This window comes from Triticum aestivum, chromosome 2D (assembly GCF_018294505.1).
Source record: "Triticum aestivum cultivar Chinese Spring chromosome 2D, IWGSC CS RefSeq v2.1, whole genome shotgun sequence".
Taxonomy (NCBI): Eukaryota; Viridiplantae; Streptophyta; class Magnoliopsida; order Poales; family Poaceae; genus Triticum; species Triticum aestivum.
In genome coordinates this window covers 458,853,913-458,865,163 of record NC_057799.1, presented here as the reverse complement: position 1 = coordinate 458,865,163, position 11,251 = coordinate 458,853,913, and positions in this window count along the sequence as shown.

The window sequence follows — 11,251 nt, the reverse complement described above, 5'->3', positions numbered from 1 at the left end:
CCTCTCCCTCTCTTTCCTTCCCCCCCTTCTTTTCCTAGTAGGACTAGGAAAGGGGAGTCCTACTCCTACTAGGAGGAGGACTCCCCCCCTCTCCTTGGCGCGCCCATAGGCAGCTGGCCTCCCCCTTGCTCCTTTATATACTGGGGCAGGGGGGCACCTCTATACACACTTGATATACGATATTTTAGCCGTGTGCGGTGCCCCCCTCCACCAGATTACACCTCGATAATGCCGTCGCGGAGCTTAGGCGAAGCCCTGCGTCGGTGGAACATCATCATCGTCACCACGCCATCGTGCTGACGAAACTCTCCCTCAACACTCGGCTGGATCGGAGTTCGACGGACGTCATCGAGCTGAACGTGTGTAGAACTTGGAGGTGCCGTATGTTCGGTACTTGATCGGTCGAATCGTGAAGACGTACGACTACATCAACCGCGTTGTGATAACGCTTCCGCTGTCAGTCTACGAGGGTACGTGGACAACACTCTCCCCTCTCGTTGCTATGCATCACCATGATCTTGCGTGTGCGTAGGAAAATTTTTAAATTACTACGTTACCCAACAGTTGTCAAGTCAGGCGGTTGCCGAGGCGGTGTGGGGAAGTGGAGACGCCTACATCCCATCAAGCACCACGCATCGACTCGGTCCGCAGGCGATTGGTGCCCGTGGTGCTTCGCCCTTGCCCTTTAGCTTTGCCACGAAGCCAAGTCCGAGCGTGCCTTGGGCCCGGGGCTACTGTCGGCGTTCTGGGAAACAGGGTACCAAGACTTGCCTGCTTGCGGCCCATGGCGTGGCTCATCAACGGCCTTGTACGGACCATCTTCAACGCCTTCAAGACAAGACCCTTGTGAGGGGCCAAGCCTCAAGAGGCGAACGACGCCAAGACCTCCGGAGGGATTGGACTTCCCAGGCTGGCTCCCGAGGAGCGGAGATTCCTATGCAGGCGTCCACCTCATGAGGTTGAGGTGACGCCAGCCATGACGACCAAGGCCAGGCGGGCGCCAGCTGGCGCAGAGCAGCATGTTTCCTCTTTGGTGCTAAATAGGCAAGTGCAGGAGTGCGATCCCGAGGAATCAGCCAAAGGTTTCCATTCCCGTGCAACAAGACCAGGACCGCCAGGACGGCATGACGGATGTCATCACCGAGCCCACCGTGGCATCACAACCAGAAGCTTTACAGGCGAAGACCACCTTTCGTCAGGATAGGATCTGTACTTCTTGTCCCCCTTCAAAATTGGCCACTGTAGGATCCCTTCCTACCTTCGCTTGGAGGAAGAGGACCAAGGCCACTATAAATATAGCTCAGCCACCACCGTAGAAAGGATCTGATCTGGGAGAGATCTCACTAGCTCACACCCAAACTAGAACAGACCTCATGAGGTTGTTCTTCCCTTGTACTAGTTCATCCTCAGCCCCTTGCGAGGCTAATCCACCATAAAGCAGGAGTAGGGTCTTACACCGCAAGGTGGCCCGAACTTGGGTAAACTATTGTGTCCCTTTCCTTTCTTGTTCATCGAGCTAGGCCGTGGGGGTGTGCTACTTCTTGAGCTTACATTGGTTTTTCCCTTGAAGAGGAAGGGGTGATGCAGCAAAGTAGAGATAAGTATTTCCCTTAGTTTGAGAACCAAGGTATCAATCCAGTAGGATACAACGCACAAATCACCAATACCTGCACAAACAATCAAACAACTAGCACCTGACGCAATAAAGGGGTTGTCAATCCCTTCACGGTTACTTGCAAAAGTGAGATCTGATAGAGATAGATGAAACTAAATAAACAATAAAATAAATAATTTTGGTATTTTGGTTTATAGATAAGAAAGTAAAAGATTGAAAAATAGTAGATCCAAAACATATATGATGGAAAATAGACCCGGGGGCCATAGGTTTCACTAGAGGCTTCTCTCAAGTTAGCAAATAATACGGTGGGTGAACAAATTACTGTCGAGCAATTGATAGAAGAGCGCAAAGTTATGATGATATCCAAGGCAATGATTATGAAATATAGGCATCACATCTGTGTCAAGTAGACCGAAACGATTCTGCATCTACTACTATTACTCCACACATCGACCGACTTCTGCCTGCATCTAGAGTATTAAGTTCATGAAGAATAGAGTAATTCATTAAGTAAGATGACATGATGTAGGAATAAACTCAAGCAATATGATGTAAACCCCATATTTTTATCCTCGATGGCAACAATACAATACGTGCCTTGCTGCCCCTACTGTCACTGGGAAACGACATCGCAAGATTGAACCCAAAGCTAAGCACTTCTCCCATTGCAAGAAAAATCAATCTAGTTGGCCAAACCAAACCGATAGTTCGAAGAGAATTACAAAGATACCATAGCATGCATAAAATGATTTAGAGAAGATTCAAATAATATTCATACATAAGCTGATCATAAATCCACAATTCATCGGATCTCGACGAACACACCGCAAAAGAAGATTACATCGGATAGATCCCCAAGAACATCGAGGAGAACATGGTATTGAGAATCAAAGAGAGAGAAGAAACCGTCTAGCTACTAGTTATGGGACCGTAGGTCTGTGGTAAACTACTCACGCTTCATCGAAAGGACAATAGAGTTGATGTAGAAGCCCTCCATGATCGAATCCCCCTCCGGCAAGATGCCAGAAAAGGCCCCAAGATGGGATCTCACGGGAACAGAAGGTTGCGGCGGTGGAAAAGTCTTTTCGTGGATACTTTTGGTGGTTTGGGAATATTTGGGATTATGTAGGCTGAAGAATTAGGTCATGGGGGTGACAAGGGGCCCACAAGGCAGGGGGCGCGCCCTCCCCCCTTGTCGCTGCCTCGTGGCTCCTCCGACTTGATCTCCAAGTCTCTGGGGTGTCTTCTAGTCCAATAAATATCATCGCGAAGGTTTTATTTCGTTTGGACTCCATTCAGTATTCCTTTTCCGCGGAACTCAAAAATAAGGAAAAAAAGAAACTGGCACTGGGCTCCAGGTTAACAGGTTAGTCCCAAAAATAATATAAAATAGGATACTAATGCATATAAAACATCCAAAACAAATAATATAATAGCATGGAACAATAAAAAATTATAGATACATTGGAGACGTATCAAGCATCCCAAGCTTAATTCCTGCTCATCCTCGAGTAGGTAGATGATAAAAGCAGAATTTTTGATGTGGAATGCTACCTAACATATTTATCCATGTAATTTTCTTTATTGTGGCATGAATGTTCAGATCCGTAAGATTCAAAACAAAAGTTTAATATTGACATAAAAACAATAATACTTCAAGCATACTAACAAGGCAATTATGTCTTCTCAAAATAACATGGCAAAAGAAAGCTTATCCCTACAAAATCATATAGTCTGGCTATGCTCCATCTTCATCACACAAAATGTTCAAATCATGCACAACCCCGATGAAAAGCCAAGCAATTGTTTCATACTTTTGATGTTCTCAAACTTTTTCAACTTTCGCGCAATACATGAGCGTGAGCCATGGACATAGCACTATAGATTGAATAGAATATGGTGGTTGTGGAGAAGTCAAAAAGAAGGATATAGTCTCACATCAACTAGGCGTATCAACGGGATATGGAGATGCCCATCAATAGATATCAATGTGAGTGAGTAGGGATTGCCATGCAACGGATGCACTAGAGCTATAAGTTTATGAAATCTCAAAAAGAAACTAAGTGGGTGTGCATCCAACTCGCTTTCTCGCGAAGACCTAGGGCCATTTGAGGAAGCCCATCATTGGAATATACAAGCCAAGTTCTATAATGAAAAATCCCCACTAGTATATGAAAGTGACAACATAGGAGACTCTCTATCATGAAGATCATGCTGCTACTTTGAAGCAAAAGTGTGGTAAAAGGATAGTAGCATTGCCCCTTCTCTCTTTTCTTTCATTTTTTTTATTTGGGCCTTCTCTCATTTTTTTGCCTCTTTTTTCGTCCGGAGTCTCATCCCGACTTGTGGGGGAATCATAGTCTCCATCATCCTTTCCTCACATGGGATAATTCTCTAATAATGAAGACCATCACACTTTTATTTACTTACAACACAAGAATTACAACTCGATACTGACTCTATATGAATGCCTTCGGCGGTGTACCGAGATGTGCATTGAATCAAGAGTGACATGTATGAAAGAATTATGAACGGTGGCTTTGCCACAAATATGATGTCAACTACATGATCATGCAAAGCAATATGACAATGATGAAGCGTGTCATAATAAATGGAACGGTGGAAAGTTGCATGGCAATATATCTCAGAATGGCTATGGAAATGCCATAAAAGGTAGGTATGGTACCGGCTAAAGTTGCGCGGTACTAGAGAGGCTAGCAATGGTGGATGGGTGAGAGTGCGTATACTCCATGGACTCAACATTAGTCATAAAGAACTCACATACTTATTGCAAAAATCTATTAGTTATCGAAACAAAGTTCTACGCGCATGCTCCTAGGGGGATAGATTGGTTGGAAAAGACCATCGCTCGTCCCCAACCGCCACTCATAAGGAGGACAATCAATAAATAAATCATGCTCCGACTTCATTAGATAACAGTTCACCATACGTGCATGCTACATGAATCACAAAGTTTAACACAAGTATTTCTACAATCCACAATTACTCACTATCATGACTCTAATATTACCATGTTTATATCTCAAAAAAATCATAAGGAATCAAACTTCTCATAATATTCAATGCACTTTATATGAAAGTTTTTATTATATCCCTCTTGGATGTCTATCATATTAGGACTAAAGTTATAACCAAAGCAAATTACCACGCTGTTTAGAGACTCTCAAAAAAATATAAGTGAAGCATGAGAGTTCAACAATCTTTCCCTAATAATAAAACACAGATCGCTTCTTACCCTCTTATTTTCGTCTGTTTCATCCATCCACCATTTTCACCATCCTTAGTACGTCAGTTTCGTTAGCAGTTCTGTTAGCAAACAAAACAGCCCATGACCTGGCACATTGAATCAGGCCCAACTATCCCAGTTAAGGTTTCTGGTGAACTCCGTGATCATTATGTGATTGGAGTTGAGTCCACGCTCCACCATCTCCTGACACTTGAAAACTTGTTGCTCCATTGCCTCGAGCCTTGTCTCCACGCTTCCGGTCCTCCTTGGTCCCTCAACATCGCGGATGTGCAGCAACCCCTCAGGCATCTCAATGGTTTGAGGATGTTGCAACAATTCCGCGAGGTAAGGGTTGATGACCTTCTCGAAGAACTTGTCCTTGGCGGCACTTGGAGACGTCATGGTGATCTAGATCTGTCAGAAAAACAGCTCGAAACAAGAACAGAGGATAATTGCGTGGTACGGTGCTCAAAACCTTCGGGAGATTATATAATGATTTTTATCGACCAGAAGAAGTATCGTGCAAGAAAACAGAGTCCGGAGAGCGCACGAGGTGCCCACGAGGCAGGGGGCGCGCCCAGGGGGTAGGGTGTGCCTCCCACCCTCTTGGAAGCCTCGTGTCCTTCCCGGACTGCTTCTTATTTTCCTATTTTCTTAAATATTCCAAAACGGAGAAAAATTGCCATTAGAACTGTTTTGGAGTCGGTTTACTTACCGTACCACGTACCTATTCCTTTTCGGAGTCTAAAACGTTATGGAAAGTGTCCCTTATGTATTCCTCCAGGGTTACGGTTTCAATAATATTAGTTTCAACATTTATGGGATTACCTGAGATATAATGTTTGATTCTTTGACCGTTCACCACCTTCGGATTTGTGCCTTCGAAGTTGTTGATTTTTATGGCACCGGAACGATAGACCTCCTCGATAACGTAAGGACCTTCCCATTTAGAGAGAAGTTTTCCTGCAAAAAATCTTAAACGAGAGTTGAATAGAAACACATAATCACCTACATTAAACTCACGCTTTTGTATCCTTTTGTCATGCCATCTTTTAACTTTTTCTTTAAACAGTTTGGCATTCTCATAGGCCTGGGCTCTCCATTCATCAAGTGAGCTAATGTCAAATAACCTCTTCTCACCGGCAAGTTTGAAATCCTAGTTGAGCTCTTTAATGGCCCAATATGCCTTATGTTCTAGTTCGAGAGGTAAGTGACATGCTTTCCCATAGACCATTTTATACGGAGACATATCCATAGGATTTTTATATGCAGTTCTATAGGCCCATAATGCATCATCAAGTTTCTTGGACCAATTCTTTCTAGATCTATTAACAGTCTTTTGCAAAATTAATTTGAGCTCTCGATTACTCAATTCTACTTGACCACTAGACTGTGGGTGATATGGAGATGCAATTCTATGATTAACATCATACTTAGCAACCATTTTACGAAAAGCACCATGAATAAAATGTGAACCACCATCAGTCATTAAATATCTAGGAACTCCAAACCTCGGAAAAATAACTTCTTTAAGCATCTTAATAGAGGTGTTATGATCAACACTACTAGTTGGAATAGCTTCTACCCACTTAGTAACGTAATCAATAGCAACTAAAATATGTGTATACCCATTAGAGGAAGGAAACTGTCCCATATAATCAAAGCCCCAAACATCAAATGGTTCAATAACGAGTGAATAATTCATGGGCATTTCTTGACGTCTACTAATATTACCAATTCTTTGGCATTCATCACAAGATAAGACAAACTTACGGGCATCTTTGAAGAGAGTAGGCCAATAAAAACCAGATTGCAATACCTTATGTGCAGTTCTATCTCCAGTGTGGTGTCCTCCATAAGCTTCGGAGTGACACTTGCGTAGGATCTGTTCCTGTTCATGCTCAGGTATACAACGTCTAATAACACCATCTACTCCTTCTTTATAAAGGTGTGGGTCATCCCAGAAGTAATGTCTTAAATCATAGAAAAACTTTTTCTTTTGCTGGTATGTGAAACTAGGTGGTATAAATTTAGCAACAATGTAATTAGCATAATCAGCATACCATGGAGCAGTACGAGAAGCATTTATGACATTTAATTGTTAATCAGGAAAGTTATCATCAATAGGTAGTGGGTCATCAAGAACATTCTCTAACCTAGACAAGTTGTCTGCAACGGGTTTCTCAGCTCCCTTTCTATCAATAATATGCAAATCAAATTCTTGTAGTAGGAGAACCCATCTAATAAGTCTAGGTTTAGCATCTTTATTTTCCATAAGATATTTAATAGCAGCATGATCAGTGTGAATAGTTACCTTAGAGTCAACAATATAAGGTCTGAACTTATCACAAACAATTACAACTACTAAGAATTCCTTTTCAGTAGTAGCATAATTTATCTGGGCATTATCTAGTGTTTTACTAGCATATTGAATGACATTTAGTTTCTTATCAACTCTTTGTCCTAGAACAGCACCTACAGCGTAATCACTAGCATCACACATAATTTCAAAGGGTAAATTCCAATCAGGTGGCTGAACAATAGGCGCAGAAATCAATGCTTTCTTAAGTATTTCAAATGCTTCTACACAAGCATCATCAAAGACAAAAGGAATATCTTTTTGTAAGAGATTAGTCAGAGGCCGAGAAATTTTTGAGAAGTTCTTAGTGAACCTCCTATAAAAACCGGCATGACCAAGGAAACTTCTTATACCTTTGATGTCCTTGGGGCACGACATCTTTTCAATAGCATCAACTGCAATACCTCTTTCATAAATTTTATGCCCCAAGACAATACCTTCATTAACCATAAAGTGGCATTTCTCCCAATTCAAGATAAGATTAGTTTCTTCACATCTCTGCAAAACTCGATCAAGGTTGCTCAAGCAATCATCAAAAGAGGATCCATAAACAGAGAAATCATCCATGAAAACCTCACAAATCTTTTCACAAAAGTCAGAGAATATAGCCATCATGCATCTTTGAAAGGTAGCAGGTGCATTACATAAACCAAAAGGCATACGTCTATAAGCAAAGTACCGAAAGGGCAAGTAAAAGTGGTCTTTTCTTGATCATCAGCTGACACAGGTATTTGAGAGAAACCAGAGTAACCATCTAGAAAGCAAAAATGTGTATGTTTGGATAATCTTTCTAGCATTTGATCAATGAAAGGCAAAGGGTAATGATCTTTTTAGTAGCTTTATTTAATTTGCGGAAATCAATCACCATCCTATAACCTGTAATAATTCTTTGCGGAATCAATTCATCTTTATCATTAGGAACGACAGTAATACCTCCCTTCTTAGGGACACAATGGACATGACTTACCCACTGACTATCAGCAACGGGATAAATTATACCTGCTTCAAGGAGCTTTAATATTTCCTTTCTTACCACTTCTTTCATCTTAGGATTTAGCCGTCGTTGGTGATCAATAACTGGTTTGGCGTCTTTCTCCAAATTTATTTTGTGTTGACATGGAGTGGGACTAATGCCCTTAAGATCATCAAGAGTATATCCAATAGCAGCACATTGCTTCTTCAGAGTTTTCAATAATTTCTCTTCTTCATGCTCTGAAAGGTTAGCACTAATAATAACAGGATATATCTTCTTTTCATCAAGATAAGCATATTTAAGAGTATCAGGTAAAGGTTTAAGCTCAAACACGGGATCACCCTTGGGTGGAGGAGGATCCCCTAGGATTTCAACAGGCAAGTTGTGTTTCAAAATAGGTCCCTGTTTAAAGAATACTTCATCTATTTCCCTTCTTTCATTCATAAACATATCATTTTCATGGTCTAGCAAATATTGTTCTAAAGGATCATTAGGAGGCACGGCAATAGAAGCAAGACCAATAATTTCATCTTTACTAGGCAATTCCTCCTCACGGGGTTGTCTACTAAATTTAGCAAAGTTAAACTCATGAGACATATCACCCAAACCAATAGTAACAACATCCTTTTCGCAGTCTATCCTAGCATTAACAGTGTTCAAGAAGGGTCTACCAAATATAATGGGACAAAAGCTATCTTGTGGGGAACCAAGAACAAGAAAATCAGCAGGATATTTAACCTTCCCACACAAGACTTCAACATCTCTAACAATCCCAATCGGTGAAATAGTATCTCTATTGGCAAGCTTAATTGTAACATCAATTTCTTCTATCTCAGCAGGTGCAATATCATGCATAATTTCTTCGTATAAAGAATGAGGTATTGCACTAGCACTAGCACCCATATCACACAAGCCATGATAACAATGATCTCCTATTTTAACAGAAATAACAGGCATGCCTACCACAGGTCTATGTTTATCTTTAGCACCAGGTTTAGCAATTCTAGCAGTTCCTCATCAGAAATAAATAACATGCCCATCGATATTATCAGCCAAGAGATCTTTAACCATAGCAATTTTAGGTTCAACTTTAACTTGCTCAGGGGGTTTGTGTGTCCTAATATTACTTTTGTTGACTACAGTTGAAGCTTTAGCATGATCCTTTATTCTAACAGGGAAAGGTGGCTTCTCAATATAAGCAGCAGGAACAACAGGATCATTATAAGTGATAGTCTTTTCTTCAACTTTAATAGGTGCAACTACTTTTACTTCAATGGGAGGATTATATTTAAACCACTTCTCCTTAGGGAGATCAACATGAGTAGCAAAGGATTCACAAAAAGAAGCTACTATCTCAGAGTCAAGTCCATATTTAGTGCTAAATTCACGGAAAACATCGGTATCCATAAAAGATTTAACACAATCAAACTTAGGTGTTATACCTGACTCCTTACCTTCGTCGAGGTCCCAATATTCAGAGTTGCGTTTAATTCTTTCCAATAAATCCCATTTGAATTCAATAGTCTTCATCATAAAAGAGCCAGTACAAGAAGTATCGAGCATGGAGCGATTATTGAGAGAAAGTCGAGCATAAAATTTTTGAATAATCATTTCTCTTGAGAGCTCATGATTGGGGCATGAATATAACATTGACTTAAGCCTCCCCCAAGCTTGAGCGATGCTTTCTCCTTCGCGAGGACAAAAATTATATATATAATTACGATCACGATGAACAAGGTGCATAGGATAAAACTTCTGATGAAATTCCAATTTCAATCGTTTGTAGTTCCATGATCCCATATCATCACATAGCCTATACCATGTCAATGCCTCTCCCTTCAAAGATAAAGGGAAGACTTTCTTCTTGATAACATCATCGGGCATACCTGCAAGCTTAAATAATCCACAAACTTCATCCACATAGATTAAGTGTAAATCGGGATGCAATGTTCCATCTCCTGCAAAAGGATTAGCTAGCAGTTTCTCTATCATACCCGAAGGAATTTCAAAGTAAACATTTTCAGTAGGTTCAGTAGGTTGAGGAGCAACTCTTTGCTCTACTGGTCGGGGTGAAGATACCCGAACAAGCCCCTCAAAGGATTATGTTCCATAGTAACAAGTGACAGTAAATTTCAGCACACTATATAAATTTTTCCTTACCAAATTCCACCTACCAAAGGCGCTTCACTCCCCGGCAACGGTGCCAGAAAAGAGCCTTGATGACCCACAAGTATAGGGGATCTATCGTAGTCCTTTCGATAAGTAAGAGTGTCGAACCCAACGAGGAGCAGAAGGAAATGATAAGCGGTTTTCAGCAAGGTATTCTCTGCAAGCACTGAAATTATCGGTAACAGATAGTTTTGTGATAAGGTAATTTGTAACGGGTAACAAGTAACAAGTGTAAATAAAGTGCAGCAAGATGGCCCAATCCTTTTGTAGCAAAGGACAAGCCTGGACAAACTCTTATATAGAGAAAAGCGCTCCCGAGGACACATGGGAATTATCGTCAAGCTAGTTTTCATCACGTTCATATGATTCGCGTTCGTTACTTTGATAATTTGGTATGTGGGTGGACCGGTGCTTGGGTGTTGTCCTTTCTTGGACAAGCATCCCACTTATGATTAATCCCTATTGCAAGCATCTGCAACTACAAAAGAAGTATTAAGGTAAACCTAACCATAGTATGAAACATATGGATTCAAATCAGCCCCTTACGAAGCAACTCATAAACTAGGGTTTAAGCTTCTGTCACTCTAGCAACCCATCATCTACTTATTACTTCTCAATGCCTTCCTCTAGGCCCAAATAATGGTGAAGTGTCATGTAGTTGACGATCACATGACACCACTAGAGGAAAGACAACATACATCGCATCAAAATATCGAACGAATACCAAATTCACATGACTACTTATAGCAAGACTTCTCCCATGTCCCCAGGAACAAACGTAACTACTCACAAATCATATTCATGATCATAATCAGAGGGATATTAATATGCATATAGGATCTGAACATATGATCTTCCACCAAATAAACCAACTAGCATCAACTA